This window comes from Lissotriton helveticus, chromosome 10 (assembly GCF_964261635.1).
Source record: "Lissotriton helveticus chromosome 10, aLisHel1.1, whole genome shotgun sequence".
NCBI classification, from domain to species: Eukaryota; Metazoa; Chordata; class Amphibia; order Caudata; family Salamandridae; genus Lissotriton; species Lissotriton helveticus.
The window spans coordinates 241,780,217-241,804,418 of NC_136071.1; the positions used below are offsets into that span (position 1 = coordinate 241,780,217).

Here is a 24,202-nt window from a genome sequence, read left to right on the forward strand (position 1 = left end):
CTGGTAGAAGTCAACAGTAACTAGACTGTCAATGAGCTTTCAGTTTTATTTTCAAATTTATCTTAATTAGGTTTTCATAGTCTCTAGAATAGGGTAAAAGACCCACACTCATATTACACTTGCAAGATTAGCTCGAAAAACTGGAATGTACCACTAAATTGGAATGGACTATGCTCGACTCTTTCAATGATCCAACAATGTTGCATGAAAGGTGGTGGGTGAAATAACAGAGCAGCCAGGAATATTCTTCCTGGACAATAGCTGTTTGCATAGCATTTCCTTTTCAGAACTAGGTCATATCTACTTACCTCAGACACCCTTAAGATTTCAGAACATGAGATGAAATGCCATCAGGAGTCTTCAACTAAGCTCCTGAACCATTCGGGGCATTGCCCAACAAAGCTTCAGGCGGCTTTAGGTCCAAAATGCAATATTTTATAATACTACATTCCCTTCAAATTAGCGAGATGCAGATAGCCAGAATGAATTCCATTGGCCAACACCCTTTTTTGCAAACTCACTACAGACTGCTCCAGATGTCTGCCAGAGACAGCTTTGTATACAATACTCCATAGAGCCAATCCTTGCTATAGACTGGATGGACTTGAGGTCAGTCTCAATTGCCTTGTCCTTATTTGTTGCTTTCCTACTTTTCTGGGTTTTGCGTGTCCACAGGAGATTTTTAGTTTCACCATTGGTCGAACCGTCATTCTTCCTGCTCTGAACGCAGAATTACATCTAGCAAAACAGGGTCACATTTAAACAACACCAGTTTGCTTCACTACCTAGTGGTCACTACAAAAACTGCAGCAGAAACGTGGATGCTACAATACTGTTCTTGACAGGAACTGAAGACTACTGCAAACAAGTACTGGCAACGTCACTCTGCTTTGTTTGTAGGTAATGGGAAGTGAGAACGATTGGCATTGCCAGTGCTTTTTTTCCACAGTCCTGGGGCTAGGGTGTGAAATTACACGGATTTTGTTTGTCGTGCATCACTCACCAGCTGCCTCCCTTTGTCACTCTCATCTACAACATAGAGATTGAAGTGCAGCTACTCTGTCTTTCTGGGCTTTTTGGGATGCAAGAACCTTAATAAAAGAGCAGAGACCAATCAATGTGGGGTGATGCATGACATCTATGCAGAGATAATGAGGCATCTACTTAGTAACAAAATGTATTGGCCAAACCCCTTCCTCCACAACAGAGCCCAAAAAAACACATTTGGTAGCTACATGCCGAGGCTCGTCTGACGTCAGAAATGTGTTATCCATTACAAGGATAAGCACTGTTTTCTCTGGGAAATCTACTCTGTGGGACGTCTTGTACTTTTGTTGATCAGTTCACTTCAAGGCATCCTTTCCTATAATTGCACGACACGGTCATTTAAATAATCAAACGTGTTTCCTGCGTCTTTATAGAGACTTCATATTTCCCAAGCCTTTCCAAGGACTGGACTCTCTCTTTCTTATCATCCTGGAGTTCCTCTCCTATTTCATGAGCGTCCATCTCCCACAGTCTCTTTGCAGGATATCATGTCTTTAATGGTGTTGCTCTACACAAATTATGTGTTGGCCTGTATCTGCTCAGCACTGCATTTTTGGTGTGTATCCTGGCTTTAAGATTGCTGCTCTCTGGTGGTTTTCTGTCCATGACCTCGGGATGGAGTATTCCCAATGAATTACCTCCAGTGTCATACTGTGCAGCTACCCCACCACAAAAGGCCTGCACAAATTCCCCTCAGCAACTCGATCCAGATCGAGCGCTGGGGATTGAACCGCGGGCCCCGCACTCAGGAGTCAGTCGCTCTGGCCACTGCACCACACCTCTCCCTTAGGGGAGTAGAGATGAATTGCTGTTGCATATTAATTCTATAAAAACTATGGTGCCCGATCAATGGGTGATCAAATGCATCCCATTACTTTTCATAGTAATAAATTATTTAACTGGTGCTTTGGGTGCCTTCATTCAAATGGCCTGAAGGAGTCTCCCTACTGCTAACCCATTGGCACCAATCCCTAGCTTCACATTTTTATCTCTACTTTCTGTATGGCGGTCGGAGGGGATGACATACTGTTGCTTGTTGTTTTTGATGGTTTACAGATCAGACCTGTGTGTGTTTCAATGCAGATCATACGTATCAGACTGACTAGCCATGAGCATCATGGGCAACCTCTAGCTCATTCCATTATCTTGCATATTTTCTCCAAAATCTACTTATGGTCAAAAACAGTGATGACAAGCGAAATGGGAAGCTAGAGTGTGTACACACCTAATTTGAGCAAAACTAGCACTTGTGATGCTACAAAGTACACTATTTAAAACATAATTTGACCCTTCCAATATTCTATGGCGAATGGTTGCTCTGCCACTCTAAGTAACTTGCTATGGCTCATGTGAAAACAAGCAAACAACACGTTTCAGAAAACACTAAAAGACCTGTTTATATGCAGAGCAGATATGCCATGTACTTGGCTATCACTGTGCTCACAATAGCATTTCACACCACACTCGAACATTCAGCAGTACATATAGGAGATAACTTATAATATATACCCAAAAAGGCCCTGATGCGCACGCAAACAGGCTATCAAGGTACCCAACAGCACTCACCACCAAGAAACAAAACACTGTTTATTTGCATCTGCTGGGCAAAGGGCTTGCCCAGCGAGCCGGAAGATGCCCAAGCCACAGAACAAAATATATTTCACCCACTGGTCAATAAATACGACAAAGCTATCTAACCTAGAATATAGGACACAATACCCGTAACACATCATGAATCAACTCCGGTCTGAAATGCTAAATCCGGAACCACAAGGAGAGGCCCCGGACTAACCAAAAGCACTAGAAGGCCACACAGTTGCAAATAACAAAGCAGCCTTTCTTCCCTGGTCATGTTCGAAGGTAACAGCAGAGTGACGCCAAACACCTGAAATGCTCCAGGTGCTCACTAATTGTACTGCTTACGCAAGAGTAATTGCTTTAATTAGTCATTCCCGTGGGTGTTTTCTTCCACTTACGGAACTTTTGATTGCATTTAATTAGTTGTTGCCATTCTGCAAATGTGTGTACTTGCACCTTTGGACGGTAATGGGAAGATGATGGAAAAGGACGTTCTGGACACAGCTGTAGTGAAACACAAAAAAAGTGCAAAACCGCAAGTAATTATAAGCAATAGTCTTGTAAGAGGAAAGAAGTTATAACTTCTAAGTGTGAACGTTTTATGAGACATTTCCTCCTCACACTAGCATTGGATCTCAGAATCGTGGACAATTTCATACATGAGATGTCGCTTCTTCTACGCCCCTGTGCTGCCAACTCCTCGGCCATTTCCTGAGCCAGGAGCCCCTTGAGGTGGTGGTGTGCTATACAACTTCCTTCCACTTAACAATAGATATATATGACCGCCAACTGTGTACCTATATCTGTATATATATATTTTTGTACGACCTTCTTTTGTATACCAATAAAAAAAATTGTAATAAAAAAAAAACATCTACATATATTAACCCCTCCGCTGCGCTGAACGTTCCGCGCTGGTGCGGCACGTTCTATTGCACGGGCGGGGCCGCGACGTTCAGCGGACGTGCGCAGCACTACCGAGGTAGTGCACGCGAAGTCCGCTGAACGTGCACCGCACTTAAGGAGTTAAAGATAAATTCTCAAGCAGTCTGCACATAAAGTGGATGTCGTTGTAGAATTTGCTTTATTTGAACATCAAAATGTGAGTGGCCAAGGCAAAAATAAGATGGGAAATGCCCAATAGGTGGCATTGTCCCACAGTAAAACTGTAAAGAACCTCAGAGAAGTTCCCCGCAACAGACTGCGCTCTAACTGAAAGACACTACAAACTAGTAACCTTACCAGACCCGTAAAAAATGTGAACTAAAGTTCTTGGAAAAAGTTGATTTCGACTTTAACATTTTACCTCCGCCTCTTGTTTTGAATATTTTTAGACAAGTGGCAGATTAACAAATTCTTGGTTAGTGTACTGAGGCACTTCCATGGAAGTGTGTGTTGCAGAATGAAACAATTTGGGAGTGCCAGGACTTCTCATAAAGGACAATAGAGGGGAACATACGATGAGCAGAGCACTGGAGCCAGGCTGCAGCGGAGGACAATCTTCCAGCATACAACAGAAGAAACTGAGGGAGGCTGAACAAACACTGCGGTAGTAAGGACAGGTAGAGTCAGAATTCAGTGAATGAAAGGTGGGATTAAGTTTACCTTCACGACAACTTGATGGAAGAGCATCCTGCGGTTCTACACATTTTGGCCACAAATCGTTTCCCCCAAAAAGTTTCTCGTTGACTTTGCATGGACTATAATTAGGTGGTGGAAGTTTCTTAAAGAGACGTTACACACAGACGCATGAAGGGGTGCAAGGGTGAGGTATTTGAATATTGTACGTTTTAAATGTGAAGCATAGGACTCTACACAGCTGGGTGCAGTGGTGGCCTCAGAGCACTCTAGAAATGGTTTCTCTGCAGGATAAGCCAAATAAGAGCAAGACACCATGCTTTTCCTGATTATACACCTTATTTAAGAATGTTTGTCCAAGTGCAAGCCATGCAATAGGAGAGCACTGAGAGAAAAAAACGATTCTATCAAACCGGCTCGGTTGTGGGGATACAAAAGTCAGCAGCTGACAAACCATCTTTAGTTGACAGGAAATATTTTGAACTGGCTAATTGATTTGTGGTTTAAAAGACTGAAGGGAGAAAATATCACCCTTAGGAGTTTACCTTTGGTTGCTGGATTGGGAGTCGTGGCCTAAATCAGTTGGCCAGGAGGAAAGGCCAATTATAGTTGTGTCCATGACAGAGAAGGAGAATTTCCGACACAGCTTCTGTGAGCTACTCCTAGTCATCTAAGTTTAAGTTGTGGAAAGACTGACTCTACTCAAGGATTCGTGGCACATTTACTCTATGGAAAGACACAAGTCAATAGTACGCATTTAGAAATGAATGTGTGAATTCATACTCAGCAAGCCAAAGAACACACGTACACTTCGCATTAAATAAAAAACATAGCTGTGAATCATTTAGGAATGATGAACACAGTTTTTTAGGAGAGATGAAATCATTCATCTTTACCAGTTTTTAGAGACCTGCGAGAATGAAAACAATCCTTGTTAAGGTTTACGCTCAGATATTGGAGTCGTGTTCTAACCCCTGGGTAAGGAAGTCATAGTCTACAGCATCAAACACTGCAGACCTCTCAAGAAGAATTCAAAGAATGATCTTCCCGAACAGAAGTAATAAGCATTAAACCTCTTACACCAGCTTTGAATGACAATCTTCTTATATACTTTGATGACGGGCAAATCTGTTGATTTCACATTTGAAGAGAGGGATCCAAAGACAGGCAAGTGTGGCAATTGCTCAGATTTAAAAGGATGCATGGACACAACTGTTTTTGGCCTATATTATTGATCATGGGCACCAATACAATTTCATAAAACACAGACCCTATTTAGGGGTGCAGAAAGACTATTAAATACACGTACTTAGCCTTAGGAAAAGGTTTATTTGTACGTGGATTTTTTTTTCTTTGTGCCTTGTTCTTAAATTTTGGAAAATACAGTGTTAAAAGGTTTATTAAGTGTATAGTTGTAAAAGCAGACAAAAACCCCAACCCACACTCCAAATACAAACCAAGAAGTGAGCAGTCAGTATTAAGCTGAAAGCATGGCTCAGTATAGAGTTTGATCACATCCGAAGGGGAACAGGTTGGGTGTTCCAAAGGTGAAGACGAACAGGCTCGCTGTCCTAAGGAATCCTCGGATCTGTGAAATTTGGCACGTCAATAAGGGTCAAAGTTGAAGGCCAGGTAAAAGGGAATATAGCCATTACTACACCCATTTGTTTATAGAATATCACGCTGAAGTGAATGTGGTTCTTCTGACACAATCGAAAGCACTCATCTACCCACGCAAAGAAAGTAGGCAGAGGCACTACAGAAGATATGTCAGCAAGATTAACAAAGGCATCATCATATGAAATCAAAAATGAGGAGGGAAGGACGTGAAGCATGTTGAAACTTCAAGCATCTGTTAAAAACCATCACTACTTGTAGACACATATAGTGAAAAGAACAATCCGCATTCTCAGTATAAAAAATAAATACCTGTAGATTGTCATTTTCTGTGCTTCAAAAGCACGGTCAATGAAGCTTTTGAACTAAACTACATAGTAATACCTATTTATAGGCCCAGTGCGGTGATCACAGTACGGGACACAGAGTTTCCAATCAGACAACTATTAGCCAGTCTTAGCTTGGAGCTGGGTGGATACTTTGGGCCTGTGAAACTCACCCCTCACTAAGATTGTAACGATCGGATGCTGCCCTCACTCATGTTATGTTCTGCATAGATTGATTTATTTTTATTTATAAAGTTTTCTAAATCGTTTAACCAGATTATCAAACAGTACTCCGTGGAGAGAGGGACAGGACACAGGCAACTCCTTTCTGGTAAATGTTGCTCCAGAACTCAGTCAATATGATAAAAAAATTAGTTAGGTTTATTTTTAAAGCACTCTCTGGAGTCCTGTATTGAGGCATTCACTGAAAAGGGGAGTATTCGGTTGGACAAGCTTAAAAATTCTGCCCACTTCGAGGATTGCGCAGACACCTAGAGATGAATGGCTCTTAGTGTAAACGTATTAAACATTCTGTAATAAAACAGGGAATGATTAGATGCTATCAAGGAGGCATTCGGTACTGAACTGCAAAGCATGACAGAGCACCCCGATTTTCCTTCAGATCCTCAACAATTCGCGCCTGAACATTACTCCAAACTTGGTAATGTGGGTCTCGTCGCAGAACACTGGGTCAAGATGGCAACTGGACACCAGCCGTATCAGAACATGTTTAGTCATCAGCTATGCATTGTCAGGTGATAAAGAATTATTCTGTTCTACTAGTAAAGCTGAATCTGTTCCACAAAAATAATCTTGCGTGGTTGAAGCAAAAAAAATTCCTAGCTGCCTGCAGATATTAAGCTGCAAAGTCTGTGTGTTCCAGGCCTTATATGGGTATTGCAAGAGAGAAAGAATTCAGTAAAACTGCAGCAGAATGGAGCCGTACCTCCGTCTTCGGGTAAGTGTGACCAAGCAGCCTGGTTTGCCTTACATTGATGGAAATGGGCCAGTTAACGCTTTCTTCTCTCTCCTCCCAGAGATCAAAAACATAGCTAAATAGGAGTACACCATAAAGAACTGCCCCTATAAGAGCAGATCAGAAATTCGTATAATGATTGTTTCTCGTCTGCTTGAGGCGGATTTCATTTGTTGAAGCTACACATTATCCAGAGTGCACTAAAACGGCCAGGAGGCGAGGGTGAACAATATGCAACCTACTTTAACAGACCTGTTTGAGCAGACATGAGTCAAATATATTCGGACTGGAGTAATAATACAGAAAGGAGTATAAATCAGATATGTAAAGCTTGCTGAAATGAATGCATTAAATGGGATTGCTTCCAGGGATGCTCCTGGGTCTGTAAAGAAAAGGATGCACCTGTAATCTGGGCGTGGAGAGAAGATGTAAGTGACAGAGTGAGAGGGAACATGTCAAGTTAGGTGCTTGCATAGCACATCAGACTAAAAAAGCTTCAAAGCACTGTAGTGGAACAAGCGAGAAGGATAGGCGAAGGGAAGGAAAGGAGAGCGGAGATGAATCTAAGCTACAGCTTGTTGGTAGCTTTGTAAAGTGGTGGTCTCTACGCACACATACGTTGTCAATAAGTATGACACAGACACTTGGGTATAATGCTTCCAACGTGCACTCTGGCTCTTTTTATTGGCAGGGTCACCTGACCAGTGACTCCCGGATGTGTTGGATGGGTGTGGAGTGGGTATTCAATGGGTGTTGGATGGGTGTGAGGACCAGTTCTCGTGGGAGTGGCTGGTAAAACACTAAACTGTGCCCATCAGGGCACAACAAGTTTAACTTGCACAGACACTGTGCTTACGACAGAGAAAGAAAAGGAAACACTACGATATTGGAAAGGGCAAATGAGAGAGTAAAAGGACAAGGATAGAGTACATTTGTGTCAATCACAGGTATGGCCTTCAGAGATATTCAAACGAAAATGGGTGAGGGCTGAGAATGTGCTGGTAGATGGATAAAGAAGGCAAATCTACAGTCGCACTACAGCCATCAATGTGGGTACCGGAACCTCTAACTCTTCACATATATATATTGCTTCCATTTTCCAAGCTGCCAAAAAGGCTGTGGAACACTGGATTTCACTGGAGGTCAGAGACTGAACAAAATCTGTAAAATTGCTAGGACAGAGGTAAAAGAAAATATAATGAGAACTCTATTGCAAGCCAGACCTAAATATAATTAGTGATGTAGTATGTGAGGTCATAAGGAGTGCATAGTGGTAGTGCAAGATATAGTTAGCTCAATAAACTATAACTGGTGAATTTCAGAGGTTTTTGGTTTTTTTAAAGGGTAGTTTTTACTTTATTTCAGCACTTAATTAGAAAGTCACTTTAACTTTCCCCGATATATGACCCTCTGTTTTATTAACTTGCTATCACACATTCTTACAAAAGTTAGTCGGATAAAAGTATTGTATTTAAACAGACATTACTAAGAGCAGGCTTACAAATCGCCCTTGTGTTTGCCCGTATATGCGTTTTTAAATGATTAATTTCACAGCTGTGTCATGTTTTACCATGAATTAAGGCGTAACCAATCAGACATGTCATTGTTACCGCACTTGCACTTTAAATTCAAGCAACTCTTTCGGTGCACCATGTGACCAAGCCCTCTGTGTAGGGCGAAACGTTATCCTGCCGTGGTGTGCTGTTAAATAAAAAAACTCACTAGCACTCTGGGTCTTCCGTGTTCTTGCTAGTTGGTCAGCCGAGGATTGATGGCGTGGCGTGGCAGCAGGAGTACAAGTGTAGAAAAATATATATATATATATATATATATATATATATATATATATATATATATATATATATATATATATATATATATATATATATATATATATATATATATATATATATATATATATATATATATATATATATATATATATATATAACCTGACCTGGACCGCTCGCGACAGTTGCAACGCTCGTACTGGTATTGGTGGAGTAATAATATATATATAAACATATATATATTTTTAGTAAAATCAAAAGGTACAGGTTAACTCCAGACCTAAAGATAGCAATCAGCTCTAGGCTGTTTGTTAAATACCTGCAAGAGATTGTATATCAGTCCTTTGCTGCCGTACACAATTGCGTAAGCTTGAAGGCTACCTAATTACTGCAGTTCTCTAATCAAACACTGTTTTTAGATCTGCTGTGACAGCACAACTGTCCGCATGACGTTATGTTATCTATTCCTAAAAATGTAGACAGAGTGTGCTTTGGCTTCACCCAGGGGGGTATTATTCTCTCATCCCATGCCACTAACCGTTTGGTCTATCATTTCACCACCAACTGAGCACTTACACTGCACTGCACGAGGGGCTATTTTACATTCCAAAATTCACTGACTCATCACACATTAAAGCATGATGAAGAATAAGCATTGATAAATAATTTAATGAGGACTCAAAACGCAACCAGACCCATTGGTTTTGCTCGTCTTTAATCCCATGGGCACTGCGCCCATGGAAATCAATAAGGGGTAACCAGGGGTGGTAGCAGCAGTTACCCCTTGCAATGCCCCTCTCACCCCTGGCCAAAGGAGTCATGAAGAGAGTGGTAGGTACAGAAACATTGAAAGGTCAGAGGTCTGTTCACTTTCTGTAGTTCCAACTCATTGCTACTGACAAAGGAATCAATCCTCTGAGGTCAAAGGATGCTTGATGTCACTTCTCCTACTCCTGGAATTTAGTTTAATCGATGTCAATGACTGTGTTCACACTATACCATTTTTTTTTTTAGAAGTTTGAGATGCAAAGAGGTAATAGTTATTTTTAAAAATCTTGTAAATAGCTGCTGGGATACTAACATGATTTTAGGTATAACTTCTAGGAGGTACTTTATGAAATGCTTTAAAGACTACAGGGAGATTCCGTCTATTTTCTCACTTGTTGAAGCAAACTGAGAGTCGGCTTAAAGTTTCTGGATGATACAGAAGCTCCAATGAATTTCCAGATGAAGTGCAATAGCAGCCAGTTGAGCTGCATGGAAAAATACAGATCGTCTACATGAGCCTTAACATACTACATGAATATTACACAAATTAGATTTATGTATTTAAAATTGACCGTAGCGCTCCTTTAATTTCGGACGCTTGTCTGTGGAAAATTGGCCACTAAGAACCCGGGAAGTGGTAAACAAAAGCTAATAAATGTCAAAAGTGAATGCTGTTCCTCTAGTAGTGCAGTCTACTAAAATGGAGAATTGTGTGCCATCCACCGACAGGTGGTCGTGGTGGTGGAGGGGTACTAGGAGGGTGGAGGGGGATTCACAAGGGATCCCGCTATTGCAGAACTGGGGTCCTCACACACCCAGCAAGCTAAGTGTCATACTTCATCATCTGGACCTGCTCCTCGTTGGGTCGGCGCTGCAATACCCAACGGGCACCCTCGAAGGGGCTCTTTGTCAGAGATCTTTTGTTCCTTTGCCGTTTGATGAAGTGGGGGGGGTGTGGCCTGTGTAAGTGTAGATACAGTGAAGTGCTGAGAGTGTGTTAAAAAAGGTTAGATATTCCAAATAATATCTTTAATCTGCTTGGTTATCTACCTCATTAAAAAGGTGGAGAGTGGCAGCTCCCCTGACGTGAATCCTACAATCTTGCTGCCCAACTTCAATGGGTGCCCTATTGGCTGGCAGGCAAGTTTCTATACGAAACCCGAAAAGGAAATGGTCCCTAACACCCTGACGTCATTTATCAGCTGCTTCTTCTGCTCTCGATTAACCTGCATCACTCCTGGTCTTTACATGTATGGATAGCCAGGAAATGCCTTGCTGGGTTTCTCAACTGACATGTCAAACATTGTCCTATGCCCCTGAAATCCCTGTACAAAGCCTACCAAAATTCCCCGGGTCATTAACAGCTGACTATCTCACCGTCTGGCATGACAAATCCATAGACACAGTAAGCCTCCTCTTTCAGGATCACCAACTGTCACTTTCGACCAGCTCCATCAAGATCACGAAATCCCTCCAGGCCAGTTCCTCCTGCACAGGCAGTGTTTCTGGCAATACACAATGCAAAAATATACAATATATGATTCTCCGTAGGGCCTATCTCGCACAATCTAGACTGAATCACATACTTCCAGAAGCACACCTCACCCGCTCCAGATGTTAATCCATCGTATCCGACCTACAACACATGGTATGGTACTGCTCCTCCCTAAGCATGTGGAAAAAAAAAATCACAAAGTGTGAGCATGATTTGCAAACATGGCCCTACTACTAGCCAAGTGGCTCCTCATGCTACATTGGAGAGCTAGCCAACCTCCAGCTGTATACCAATGGCAAAGGGATTCGATGGGAACTGCCAACTCATCATCTACACAATCATGATGTGAAGCTAAATGACCTCACACCCTTACATAAATTCAAATAGGAGACTGATCCAATGTTGGCAATCGTTGGATATTCTAATGCGGCTCAATTGCAATTGTGGGAAAGCCCAACAGTGCCCTCTTTAGGTTGGTAGTAGCCCTAGAGAAAAACGATATTTTAGGCTTCTCAATTCCCATGCATTCACATTCTATATTATGATCGAGAAAGAGAGCTACCATGAAGCCAAGCCAAATCTGATAATGGTTCTGTTGCTGACTAAGTGGTGCACTGCCCTACACCAGATGTACAGGTTCTGCCTATCTCCCTCTTCCTTTAAACCCCTAGCACACCTTCCCACACCCCATCACAGTCTACTTGATTCATGGGAACAACGGCGGGACGTTTCTTCTTGCAAAGAGACTACGTGGTGCTTCAGGTCTCTGGCATTCAGATCCAATTTCCTAAAGTCATCAGAGCTGATTGTGGGAGCCAACTGGCATTTAGAAAGCACTAGAACAGCATTTCTTCAGGGAGGGGGCGAGGGATATGGCATAATGTTCTCCAAAATGCATGCTGCGTTCTACTAATGGGTTTAAACCGTTGCACGCAAGACCTCTTCTATAAAAAAGGGTTCTACGCTTCTGTTTGAATGCTGCAAAGTATAAGACTAACAACCTGGGTTTCTGATGCAACGTCATTGTGTCAACCTTGCTTACAATGTTGATATATTATCTATGATTGGGACCTTTAATTGAACTCAACGTGTTGTCATTAATGTGCAGAGCGTTGTACAGGTTGGCGGTTTAACAGAAGTTGGAAATAAAAAAAGATCATTCATTTGGATGCTCTATAAAGCTCATAGCTCACTCTGGGGACGGAGTTGCAAAAGAGAATAATCCTCAAAGCCTCCAGAACAAAAGAATTTGGATAATTCTCCGAACCCAGAGGGCCTTCTTCTCATCCCCATCCTGTCTCGGCTTAAGAGGATCAGCTCGTACCTGGGTCATAACAGCGTTCCTCTTTAGTTATGCAGGTAGCGGGCAACTTCCTGAACCCCTCTGACAAGTGCTGATTGTCAAATGATAACTTCTACCTCGAAGCAGAATCTTTTCAACAAACCTCATACGGCAGAAACCTGTATGCGTCAAAGCATGTTTCCAGACAGGTTTGTTTGGCTTGACGTGTTAATGCATCACCTGTCACGAACTCAAACTTCAGGAGCTGTACACAAGCATGCATGACGAGCTGCACACCCTGCGGACAAAAAGAGGGGCCACGGAGGTAGTTTTTCATTGTAAAGACGCTTTTCTTGGAATTCAGACGCTCCTGAAAGCACTAACAATAGCAGGTGAAATGTTAGGTGGTGGGAGCCCAAAGAGGGTGTAGCCAGCTCTGCAATGTCCCCTCCTACTTTCACACAGAACTCAACACGTTGAGTATGCCGCCTCGCAACATCCAAAGGCAACGATGACTTGGAGAACAAACTAGAGGCCCATTCCCTAAACTAGATTCAATTTAACTTATACTTGTGTGACTGAGATTCATCTACGATGCAAGAATCCTACCATCAAATCAGAACAATATTCAATCCTTGAAGAAGGAGTAAAGGAAGGAAAGATATACAACTCTTGAAGTGGAAACAGACTGTTGTGCACCATTATAGTAGATGACAAACAGGTCTAAAGTAGCACAGTGGTATTAAAAAGGATTCACCGACCAGGAACAGGACAGTAGAAAGACTGTTTTCCAATGGGTAGTAGTACACACAGAATTAGTGTGAAACCCATCCTGCACTGTGCTCCATCGATATCAGGGACTCTTCCATACACTCAGGCGAGCATCTGCCTCAACCTTGCCCTCACTAAGGTCATTTGTTGCAATATGCCCCACTCAGTCTCCTGCTCTGGGCACAGTAGGTGCTTGAAGCCATATTCTCAACAGTTCCTCACTAAAGACTGTGAGCCACAACCCACTGAGCAACACCACCGCGAAGGTTCGAGGAAACCGAGATAAATGGGAAGAAATCTGTGCACTTCTTCTAATCTGTGCACTTCTTCCTAAATCGGTACAGGCTCTCTCTAATAAATAACCACCACCCATTAAAATAAACACAAATCCACACTGTACTATTTTTGTGACCGCAAAAGGAATGCTCAAGTGAGTCAACATTTATTACCGTAATACTATTTCATAAAAGAGAGGAACCCAAGTGAAACTGGAACACTTATTTAAAAGAGTTACCAGGCAGGAGTTGCTTTCGTTCAATCTCTCTAAAGATGATGTATAAAAAAAACACATTTGTTTATACGCCTGCTTAAAAGTACGAGTATGGGTCTTCTAGGCAACCTTTCTTCCGATCATTTGTGTTAGGGACTCCCCTTAGAAATGTAAATGATGTGTTTCTTCATCTATATAGACAAAAAAAGGACAGTAAAAAAGGACAAGAAAAAACACTGCAATGGCAGCTCAGCTACGAAGATCTCTGACCAGAAAAACAGCCTCAGGGACAACATATCCCAAGTCATAGGGTTGCAGAGTTTGGATGTCCATGTCATTTGCACATGCAAAGATTTCCTCATAACACTTCCAGATGCTTCAAGTTTAGTCATCGTGTGGAGAGGTCGCTTAAAAAAAACCAGGGCATTCCCCCCTTTTATCCCACTTTTTTCAGCATGTTAGCTCTACTCATGGTGTGCCCAATTATCAGGTTAAGAGCATATTTTTCTTTAACCGACAGGTTGTAGTCAAAGAAAAACCTACATTAGAACATTTCATGTGTTAATCCGGCCCTATTTTCTTGTCCCATACTTTCCCCACGTCACCCTTTTCAATAATGGAAACAGTCTAAAGGTGTGTAAGATGTGTCGTTGTGACCTGTCACTAAAAGGAGGTGGATCACATTCTCTGTAACTGTTCTACGTCTCATAAACTAAATCAGTACACCCCATTTCTGTATCCAAACATTTGCGCCCTAGACAAATTCGATATCAATACAGGTAGCCAGGCTCTCAGGCGCTCGAAAGAAAAGGGATGGTACTTGCAACGGGTCAAATCATTTACTCTTAGAGCAGTGGTTCTCAACCTTTTGACTTCTGTGGATCCCAACTTAATCATTACTCGGACCCGGGGACCTGCACTGAATTATTATTGAAATCCAGGGACCCCAATGAGTCAACATTGGAAGGCAGGGATCCCGGGCAAAGCATTTTCATTGATTTGAACCACAAAACAACGCACAAAAAATAAACAAGCATTTATCAAACAAATACACAAATGATTAAAGATATTATTTAATTCACAAACACTTTTTTTTATTTTAATGGGAATGTTGGAGCTTTTCAAAATTCGACTGAGTTCACTTATAGTCCATACTATATACTGTTTGATGCATTTCCACTGCTCCTACAAATCAATCTGAGGATACTAACGTGATTTTTAATCTCCAATTTCAAATTATTTCACATTTACAGAACGTTTTAATTTTTTAATTTTACATTTTACTTATTTATTTATATACACTTTCTTTACCTATTAATATTATTTAATTGTGTAACAGTGGGGGACCCCTTGAGTAGGCTTTACAAACCCTTAGGGGTCCCCGGACCACATGTTAAGAATCACTGCCTTAGAACATCCATTTCATCTTCACAACTGTAGAAACACGTTTTTAGTGAGAGTACATTTTCAAGCTAAGTTTGAACTCAAGGTGCACATTTAAAAGCCAAGTGCGAGGAATTCCAAAGAGGAGAATGGATCACTCGCCAGGTATTTAAACAGGTGCAGTCACAGGCTGGACTGGCTCTTGTCAGAAGTGAGTGTAGGCATAAATAGGATCCTGGCTCAAATAGAATGAGGGCATACAACATACATTTAAAAGAAACTTTTACCTACCTAAGATGCCGGATAGGGTCATATTCCAGCTAATTGTACTCCATTTTTATTACACTAACCGTGAATATTATTATTCACTATATGTGCAATAAAGAAAATGGACACAAAACCAGGAAAGTGGAGCCCCAACCAATATCCATTAGGACGAGCTGCCCTTGTGCTCCAGGCACTGATTTTGCCACCTCTGAGGCCAGGGGTCGCAAAGGCAGTGGCAGGGGTCGCGAGGGGCGAGCCATGGGTCGCAGCTGCCAACCTAGGCGGACCCTAAATGACGTCCATGAACTGCAATGTTATTTTAGTCTCATGAAGGATGGAAATCATCTCACGGTTTAGCAGGCGTCTCAAGTGTAAACAAAATAAAAACCGGGGATAAAAAGAGTCTGCTATACACAACTACAGGTAGAGGCCACGGCACAGTACTTAGTATGGAAAATGTCTACTGTACAACGTAAACTTCCGGATTACGATGGTTTTCTGATCAACCCTCGCTTGTCATCACTCTCTTGTTGGTACAGCTATGGAAATAGCTCATTGTCCAAAAAAGCAATGTATCTGCTTCTTCCTCTGGGTTTACTGCATCAAGCCCACGTGTTTCTAAGAACTGCGTCCAGTAAACACTATATCCGTTTTCCTGCCACGTGAACATCTGTTCGCTAAAGAATTATCTCATTCTCTGCTTTTTCCTCTTTTTGAGAAGAGTCGGCTGGAAGATGAACTTAAAGAAAAATAAGTGGCTTGGTTAAAAACACAGGCGCAGCAAGACTGCCAACACAAAGCCTGTTAGGAACTGAAAAAGACTTTTCCAGGAAATCTAGTAGATAGTACACACAGCACCCTTTGTCTGAGAGAAGTTGGAAGAGGGGAAAACTTGTAAAACCACATTCTCACATATTTGTCTTTTCACATTTGTTCTTCTCACTGAAGGAATGGGCCCAAGAAACCGCGGAAGTGCATCAACAAGCATGTACTTGATTTAATCTTTTTGAGGCACCTAATTCCATCAAAAGCATAGAGCAATCAAAAAATATCTGGCAGAATGTCAACTCACTAGAGCGCGTCCATTACTCCATCTACGTCGGACTTGTGCGAGCTACATACCACTGCTGTGTATAACTGAGATGCCCACTTACTTATGGCGACTGCCGACCTGAAGCCCTACCAAACTGCCTCATGTAAATTAAGTGCCATGGGTGTTTAAAGTAAGGAAGCCAAGAAAAAAACTGTGTAGCATTGGAAACTAGATCCGATGTCTGCGAACATCGATGCATAGTGATACACGGTCAACGCCTACAAAGAGCCAAAACATGATCAAGAAGAAAAAATAACGAAAGGATGACATCTGTCAACTTCAAGCATATTGCAAATCAGCAGCACCAAACACATCAACAAACATGGTACTGTGTAAGACATCAGCAACATTTGCCAAGTACAACCTATCACAGTAGCAAAAAAATGAAAGATTTTAGGGGCATAACTGAGCGAAGCCTAAGAAGACAAACACAATTGAAGACCTAGCATCTGGCAAGCATAATACCCACCAAGTCCCAGCACATATCAGCACCAGCAAGGAACAATTCCTGACAATGCACAACAGGTTAAGACTTCCAACAAACAACCCGAAAATAGGCCCAACCTGCAGGCAAATCCCAAGCTCATCTCACAGTAGCTTCTGTACCACCAGCAGCACTTGCGACTCGGTGGCTCAATGGGGGAAGTGCAAGTCGGGGTATTTAGTTCTCAGAGAATTGGGCTGAACTGGCCAAGCACTCTAGCCTCTGAGGGTGCAATTCTCCCCCAATTACGTTTTTCAAGTTTCCATGAAACAATGTCAGCCTAGCAAAGAGCTCCTAGTCAAGACTTTCCTTTCCACAGCAGGGTCTGTTTATTCTGCACAAGAATAGGCAAACATGGCGATGAAAAGGGGCGATGGTGAGGCTGTTTCCAATGGCTAAGGAATCTCAGAGCCAGGGACAACCTTTTCTACAGACAACAGGAGCCAGGAGAGGCTGCTGTCCAAGAACCACCATTGTTTGAAGAACCAGGAACATCAGCTGGGTCAACTTTACCATCGTCTGGGTTATAGCCCACTTTTTAAAGGAGAAACGGTGGAGGGAGGGTAGGGAAAAGTTGCTTCTCATGCAGGCCCATAACATTTGAGAGAGAAACCAAGAAAGCCTAAAGTGTGCAGGAACACAACCATCAAGGGACCAAAGTCAACCTTCCTTATGCTTGTCTTTGCATCTGTATTGAGGGTCTATTTTAGCCTGCAGAGTAGCCTAATCCTGGGAATTTGTAGGAGAGAAAGTGCTGCTTCCTGTAACAGGAGAGACTTTCTTTGCCTTAAAGTAAGGACCAAGATTCAGGGTGACACCTGGTGAGGCTGTGCTCAGTGGATGCCTCAGTGACACGAAGGTCACGGGTCTAAGGTAGAGTTAGGGTCAAAGACTGTATAAAGCTAAAACCAGACTACTGTCATGTAAACACTGTAATGCCAGTTTAAATGGATATCTCAATATTCTAGTAAACCTCCTTTAAATGCGTCTCCATCCACTAAGTCACTCGCTACAGTCACTGCTAGGCAGAAACATGGGTGTGCTAACAGACCTAGCCGCAGTGCAGGCAGGTGGCAGCAAAACAACCACCGACTTTCTTACCCGTTCTATAAGCTTTGGTGAATAGCATTTGTATATGTCTTAGGCTATGTAACAGTGTATAGTGCTCATAATTAAGGAAAGACATGTTACTATCCAGATAATAAGGACTAGATTTGCATCAAAAATGCATTTAAAGGAATAAGAAACGGTCACGCATTTCACATCCTGCGTTTATTTATTTGAGCAGTTAAGAGTGGTGACCACGGCACCTTGCAGCCACTTCAACAATCGATTTATAGGTTGGAGCACTCATCAAGAGGTAAAAGGTGGAGCGGGAGTTTGTACCAGTTTAGGTGACTACTGGGTGAAGGCTGGGTCTATTTTTATGGCTTAGCAGCCGCCATTAATGATGAAGAGGAGCTGGGTATGTTCATATGTACATCAGGCACAAAGGCCCACAGTTAGACTGATTGCCAAGTCGGTGAAGCTTACTTCAGTCTAAGCGTGTCAGAGACCATCAAAACTTGTCTCGAGTCTTTCACATGTTCTGATAGGTGAAAAGGACATGGCCAGGCCTCTGAACATGCCCTGTAGAGGATATGACTAATTTCTTGGCACCAGAAGCCAAGGGACACACTCAAACACCTATGTCTGATAGAGTGGTTTGCAAGATGGCCCCCTTGGACATACAATTGAGGCTGGTCTTAATCTGTGAGCACCCTGAATGTGGGAACTTTGATTTCCTACCGTGCCAAGTTTTAGCCTTCCACACACCATCTCAGTAAACACTTTCCGACACCTACACCACGAGGCCCCACACCTCCCAAACTGCTTGGGAAAAAGATCTCCGCCAAATAGCCCCTCATAAGTTGCCCATCAGGCATTGCAGCGCCGGTCTGATGAGGAGCAAGCCCTATGATGAAGCATGACACCCAACCGGGTGTGTAAGGGCCCCACTTCCTAATTTGGGGGACACCCTGCCTCCACCTTTGAGTAGGGGTGTTAACCAACCCAGCCTCCTCCTCCTCCTCCTCCTCCTTCCCCCATAGGAACTGCATACTCCTTCTATACGTATTCTTTGGGGCACGTATGCTGGACCTCTAAGCGCCCCTGATCCCTCTTTTGTTAAGAGAATTTGTATATGGCAGCCATATCTATCATCCTTCCAATAACTACAGGGACGCTTTTCTTCTACAAGAGGCCGGTGGAGCCAACAAATGGCACAAATTATCTTTTAATCAGTTCACCAAGAGAACAACCATTTATACTGGGCGTTCAACAGCTCAAAGGATATGCGGATGCTAGTGGTGGGCTTGGGTTTAGATGACGAACACAATAGGCCAATGGGAGAGGGAGCAGTATTACCTAAATGTAAGTAGGAATGCCCCAGAACATTTAAAAGCCCCAAAGTACTATTTTCAATAGATGCAAGAGTCTGCCCAGACTTAAAGATGGGTCGTTTAGCAAGTAATATAGAACTCTCCAAAACACGTCTTACAAGAAGGATTAGATGCACCTCACACAATGCTCAGTTAACTATTTTATATAGGCTAGCTATGATGAGCATTGACAATTCGATTCGGTATGAACCGGACATCTAGTGTGCCCTCTAGCAGAGACTTTTAAAAAATATATATTCAAACTCCATAAGACTGGTCTTTAATTGGGTTGTAGTAGACATATGGCTTATTCAGGACCACCTGCTTATTCAAAAAGGATAGTGAAGTTGTGGCTGGTCAGGAAAAAGGTCTATTACCTTTCACATGCTGCTCCTCAACATAATACTCTGTACAGGACATGTACAAATCGAGTCAGAACCATATAGGATCTGTTCCTTGTCTGAGCAACTTTTGGAAGACGAGTTGTGTATATTGTGCTGATTGAGACAGGCAGGAGGAATAGTTTGCTCTTGGTCTCCAATGTCTATACTGCCTGTGGGATATTTGTATCTGTACTGGAAACTTAATGAGAAAGATAGTTTACTCCAGGATACTGACATCTTATTAGATGAAGCAGAATAGTATGTATGCAGAGAATATCTTTTTTTGCAGAGAACCTGAGAAAGAGTGTGTTGATCTTAAAATGTGTGGATCTATGCAAGACTGATCTACAGAATTACATATCTGTTGCTCTCTGCCGGGCGGATTTTGTATTTACGTTTTCTTTTTGTTCTGCCTTTTGTTGTAACTTTCTTCACACACTCGCTCGAAAATTCACTCCCTTACTGGGCACTTCCCCACTTTGTACATTCTTTTCTGATGGTACGTTTTTTACTTACTGCCTACTTAAATCCCTTCTTTGCTTCCAGCTTGCTTCTTTGGTTCCATAATTCTTCATCTAAAACTACTTTACTTTCTTTCTTACTTTAGTAAATTATGTACTTTGTTAGATGTAAGTAGTTTTGTCTTCGTCTAAACTATCATCCACCACCGTGCTAAATGTGTACTTCTGAGCTAATCATGGCCTTCGGCGCCACTGATTTACTACATGAAAAGGCTCTTCAAGAAATACAAATTTCCTTCCTTTGTTTCTGTGTTGTCATATAATTTCCGATAGCTGTGTAACTACGTTATACGAGTGAAAGGAAGTTGTTTTTCTCTCCATGTGGCCTTTAACAGTGTGTGTTGTGTGCGCCTTTCTGAAAAGGCGTTGTTAGTACTGAAGTGTGGCAGAGCACTGCTGAAAGTCTGACTCGTGCCTTATTAGCATTGAATGTGGGAATGAGGCCTGGCTCTCAGGCCGCTGGCCCTTCCCAACCCGTGTGCGCTTCCGAAGTCTGTGGGAAGCCCACAACCCCGAGCTCGCCTTCGGCTCCTGCAGCTTTCTCAGGCATTGCTACATCCGGACACAGAACCCCTTCTCTCCCTCCTGAATGCGCGCCTAATTGAGTCGTTATTTATATGTATTTCCCGGCTTGTGGTGCTGGCGGGGGATCGGACGGAGGGTCTGAGGCCTGCAGGCCTTCCCCGTCTCCACACCGCAGTCTTGTATTCCTGTATCCCAGGGGAGGAGGAGGGATGTTGAGAAACGCGCCGTTTGTGAGGAAGCCGAAAGGATGACGGAAGCATCTTCAGTAGTTTGGGATCTTTTCTTGGTAGCAACCCAGAAATAGCAGTGGCCGAGGGTCACCTCCGCCGTGGAATAGAAGCAGCTGGGTCCCGGTGGGTCGCACTGGCTTCCCTGTCAGTCTCAGGCTCTGGGCAGCAGATGTCCTCCTGTGAACCGTGCTCCATGCTGCAGAGAAAGGTTTAGAATGGCGGCCGTGGGGGGACTGGGGCACCAACTACTTATCGTAGACAGGGAGGCTCCGCCACTGGCACAGGAACGGCGGAAACTGACACAACCAGGAAATACACAGAGAAAGAGGAAGAGTACAATCACACTGGAAGTGAGGATGCTGCCACAGAGAGGGAGGAACGCTGGCACAGAGAGGGAGGAACGCCGGCACAGAGACGGAGGAACGCCGGCACAGAGACGGAGGAACGCCGGCACAGAGACGGAGGAACGCCGGCACAGAGACGGAGGAACGCCGGCACAGAGACGGAGGAACGCCGGCACAGAGACGGAGGAACGCCGACCGACACAGAGACGGAGGAACGCCGACCGACACAGAGACGGAGGACGCCGACCGACACAGAGAGGGAGGAACGCCGACACAGAGCGGGAGGAACGCCGACACAGAGCGGGAGGAACGCCGACACAGAGAGGGAGGAACGCCGACACAGAGAGGGAGGAACGCCGACACAGAGAGGGAGGAACGCCTACAGAGAGAGGGAGGAACGTCGACACAGAGAGGCACGACGCCGACACAGAGAGGCAGGACGCCGACACAGAGAGGCAGTACGCCTACACAGAGAGGCTCGACGCATACACAGAGAGGCACGACGCAGACACAGAGAGGCACAGCGCCGACACAGAGAGGCAGGACGCCGACACAGAGAGGCAGGACGCCGACACAGAGAGGCAGGACGCCGACACAGAGAGGAAGGACGCCGACACAGAGAGGAAGGACGCCGACACAGAGAGGAAGGACGCCGACACAGAGAGGAAGGACGCCGACACAGAGAGGGAGGACGCCGACACAGAGAGGGAGGACGCCGACACAGAGAGGGAGGAACGCCGACACAGAGAGGCAGGAACGCCGACACAGAGAGGGAGGAACGCCGACACAGAGAGGCAGGACGCCGACACAGAGAGGCAGGACGTCGACACAGAGAGGCAGGACGTCGACACAGAGAGGCAGGACGTCGACACAGAGAGGCAGGACGCCGACACAGAGAGGCAGGACGCCGACACAGAGAGGCAGGAAGCCGACACAGAGAGGCAGGACGCCGACACAGAGAGGCAGGACGCCGACACAGAGAGGCAGGACGCCGACACAGAGAGGCAGGACGCCGACACAGAGAGGCAGGACGCCGACACAGAGAGGCAGGACGCCGACACAGAGAGGCAGGACGCCGACACAGAGAGGCAGGACGCCGACACAGAGAGGCAGGACGCCGACACAGAGAGGCAGGACGCCGACACAGAGAGGCAGGACGCCGACACAGAGAGGCAGGACGCCGACACAGAGAGGCAGGACGCCGACACAGAGAGGCAGGACGCCGACACAGAGAGGGAGGACGCCGACACAGAGAGGGAGGACGCCGACACAGAGAGGAAGGACGCCGACACAGAGAGGAAGGACGCCGACACAGAGAGGACGGACGCCGACACAGAGAGGACGGACGCCGACACAGAGAGGACGGACGCCGACACAGAGAGGACGGACGCCGACACAGAGAGGGAGGACGCCGACACAGAGAGGGAGGACGCCGACACAGAGAGGGAGGAACGCCGACACAGAGAGGGAGGACGCCGACACAGAGAGGGAGGACGCCGACACAGAGAGGGAGGACGCCGACACAGAGAGGGAGGACGCCGACACAGAGAGGGAGGACGCCGACACAGAGAGGGAGGACGCCGACACAGAGAGGGAGGACGCCGACACAGAGAGGGAGGACGCCGACACAGAGAGGGAGGACGCCGACACAGAGAGGGAGGACGCCGACACAGAGAGGGAGGACGCCGACACAGAGAGGGAGGACGCCGACACAGAGAGGGAGGACGCCGACACAGAGAGGAAGGACGCCGACACAGAGAGGAAGGACGCCGACACAGAGAGGAAGGACGCCGACACAGAGAGGAAGAGCACTGACACAGAGAGGAAGAGCACTGACACAGAGAGGAAGAGCACTGGCACAGAGAGGAAGAGCACTGGCACAGAGAGGAAGAGCACGGACACAGAGAGGAAGAGCACTGACACAGAGAGGAACAGCACTGACACAGAGAGGAACAGCACTGACACAGAGAGGAACAGCACTGACACAGAGAGGAACAGCACTGACACAGAGAGGAACAGCACGGACACGGACCAGAAATATCCTGACACAGAAAGGGAAAACACTGACACAGAAAGGGAATACACTGACACAGAGAAGGAATACACTGACACAGAGAAGGAATACACTGACACAGAGAAGGAATACACTGACACAGAGAAGGAATACACATACATGAAGTACACTGACAGACAGGGAATACACTGGCAGGGTATACGCTGACACAGACAGGAAGTACGCTCACAGAGAGGGAGGACCTTGACATAGAGGGAGGACACTGACAAGGAGAGGGAGGACCCTGATAGACAGCGAGGATGCTGCCACACAGAGGGAAATGGCTAACACGGAGAAGGAATACACAGGCGGGGTCTATGCGGTCGCTGACATGGAACAAGCGGACACAGAGAGGGAATACATTGACAGGGAGTATGCTGACAGAGGGAACACAGAGAGTGGGTGTATAATGACAAAAAGAGGGACTACGTTGACACAGAGAATGAACGCACTGACACAGAAGAAATACGCTGGCAAGGGGAATACGCTGACACAGAAAGGGAATAAACCGACACAGAGCGGGATTATGCTGACACAGAGAAGGAATACAGAGACAGGAAGTATGCTAAAATACAGCGTGAGAACGCAGACAGGAAATACAGTGACAAGGAATACACAGACAGTAGTACTCTGACACAGAGGGAATACAGAGAGGGAGGATGCCGTCACAGAGAATACACAGACACAAAAAGTGAATACGCTGACACAAAGGGACAACAATGAAACAGAAAAGGACTATGGTGACACAGAAAAGGACTATGGTGACACAGAAAAGGACTAT

General features: G+C 44.6%; 1 protein-coding gene across 3 annotated transcripts in view; it reads right to left on the minus strand.

Annotated features, from left to right (window-relative positions):
- The window catches only part of MPRIP (myosin phosphatase Rho interacting protein), an 845,921-nt gene that overhangs the window by 601,970 nt on the left and 219,749 nt on the right, over positions 1-24,202 (minus strand). The gene's annotated exons all lie outside the window — the stretch shown is intronic.